General features: G+C 35.3%; 1 long non-coding RNA gene across 1 annotated transcript; it reads left to right on the top strand.

The window, feature by feature from the left end:
* LOC146925516 (uncharacterized) lies at nucleotides 1–1,568 on the top strand. Its single transcript, XR_015011051.1, has 2 exons — nucleotides 1–218; nucleotides 1,292–1,568. It is a non-coding gene; the product is annotated as an uncharacterized LOC146925516 (long non-coding RNA).
* The last annotated feature ends 718 nt before the right edge of the window (nucleotides 1,569–2,286 follow it).

Raw genomic sequence — 2,286 nt, 5'->3', positions numbered from 1 at the left:
TGGGGGAGAAATATTGTTATTAGTAGAAATAATTAAATTACTAGGGGAAAGAGTAAGTTGTGGTGAGAAGAGCAATTAGGGAAAGAATAAAAGTCTGTAATTGGGAGAGAAAATTAGAACGCGTACAACAGAGGAAAGAAGAGAGAAAGAAGAGAAAACCAGAGAGAACCCTAAAGAACGAAGAACGCGGCTGTTGGATTTCAGAATCATAATCTAAGGTAAGGGTGAGACTAACTCTCATTATTAACAAGTTTTAATTCATAGAAGTGATCAATTGTTGTAGGTTTAAGGGATTGGGATTAGGTCAAAAATCATTAAAAGTGGAAGAATTAGGTGAATTTTGATGTAGTTTGATGTAGACAGATGTTAATTAGTCATAGAACACGTTTAGATGCTGATTGGTGATGAATTAGAGGGCTGGGTAGTGAGAATTCGAGTGCTGAGATGTGTTGCAGAGCTCCGACAGAACCCTGTTCTGTCATCGCTCGCAACTGCGAGCGTTCCTACTCGCACCTGCGAGTAACCCTTTTAGCTCGCCACTGCGAGCAATGTTGTACGCAACTGCGAGTTGCCCCGTTGAACTCGCCACTGCGAGTTGTTTAGCTCGCGACTGCGAGTTAGTGCAGTACAGACCTGATGTTGTGCGAAATTGTGTCCTTTCGCCCGTATCTTTGATGAATTAGTTCCTGATGTTTATATTATAGATGATGTTGCTAAACACGATGTTCCAGTGATGCTGTTTTGATGTAATGAACTGATGTGGATCAATTGCTAATTAAATTAACATTAAAAATGAGATTGTTGCATTTAGAGTCGAGTTGTTGCATAGTCGGCGATGGGGGCTTAATGCCTGACAGGTTTTTATGACCTTAGCGATGGGGGCTTAATGCCCGACGGTCCAAATATGACCTTAGCGATGGGGGCTTAATGCCCTGGTGGTACCACATGCATGTTGTTGTTGTCTAAGTTGTTGTTGATGTTGTTGTTGCATTGTAGAGTCATCATAACTAAAAACGAATGATGAATATTGTGATGATGTTGCCATTTTGATGCTGTTGTTGCTGTCCCATTATTTATAATGATGTAAATGGAGTGAATTAAGATGAATATGTTACCTTCGAATAACTATGAAGTTGTGGATTACTTAACCTCGTTAAATGATGGCTAAATGATGATATTAATGTTAGATATATGCTGTTGGTTATCTTTTATGAATTATTATTTGTTTTTAATGAATGTGAAATCTCACCCCTTCTGCGTATATGTTGCCTCGACCGTGGGTAATGTGCAGGTAATAAAGACTAGCTGTGTTCGTGAGTAGACTCCTCACTTCGTGTCGTCTAGGATGCTCTGATACGTAACGGGATGGGGGTGTCTGATGATTGTTTTCCTTGTTACGTATTTTGTTTAATAAATGTTGAACATTTTATGAAGACTATTTGAGATGTTAAGTTGTGGCCTTTTATGCCAAGATTTTATGTGACGTTGCGAACTAAATTTCCGCTGCATTTGATTATTGAATTTTATAAAGACAGGTTGCTTAAATAAATAGTATTTTCCCATTATTATATTGTTGTTAAATGATGTATTGATGTATGTGATGCTCCGTTATGTTGATGAACTCTGATAATTTTAATGAAATTTTTAAGTTGGGAAAACGGGGTGTTACATATATAGCCTTACATGATAAGAATTAAAAGTTGAACTCACGTTTAAAGATGTGATAATAGTTACAAAGAAAGCATATGAAATTTTCTTAAAACCTTGCGGATTTTGTTTAGAAGAATCTTGTCTAGAGCTATCCATATTACTTGGCTAAGAATTGTATCAAGTTTTTGGACTAGAAAAATCTAATGTAAAGAAATGCAGTGTAGCGGAAACCTGCTATATATTAGGAATATACTACTATTGTTGCTTAGACTTTCTTTCTCTTGTATTTTAATTTATGAGGGTTTTCATGCGTAATTTGTGTTGTGCACTAATTTTCTTTTTGTTTATAAAGAAACCTTTAAGTTGAATGTGAAAATGACAATTCATTCTAGTTTAGATGATTTTGATCTTATCCTTTCTTACCATTATTCTCAAAGAAACCATTGCTAATATGGGGATTCAGATTGGTTTGTGTGGCTCAAAACTTATTTTTTGTTGAATTAAATTATTTCAAACAAAACTATTTTCAACAAACAACTTTTCATTAAAGTTCAACATAATTACTTTTGAAAAACCAGCACGATACTTATCACTATGTGAGTGGATATTGAATTTCTCTCTTTATCATCGAATTAA

The sequence above is a fragment of the Medicago sativa genome, chromosome 5 (genome assembly GCF_051527215.1).
Source record: "Medicago sativa cultivar Bolivia chromosome 5, Bolivia_mono, whole genome shotgun sequence".
NCBI lineage: Eukaryota > Viridiplantae > Streptophyta > Magnoliopsida > Fabales > Fabaceae > Medicago > Medicago sativa.
Note: the sequence above shows the minus strand (reverse complement) of the source record. Positions and strands in the feature narration are given on the sequence as shown.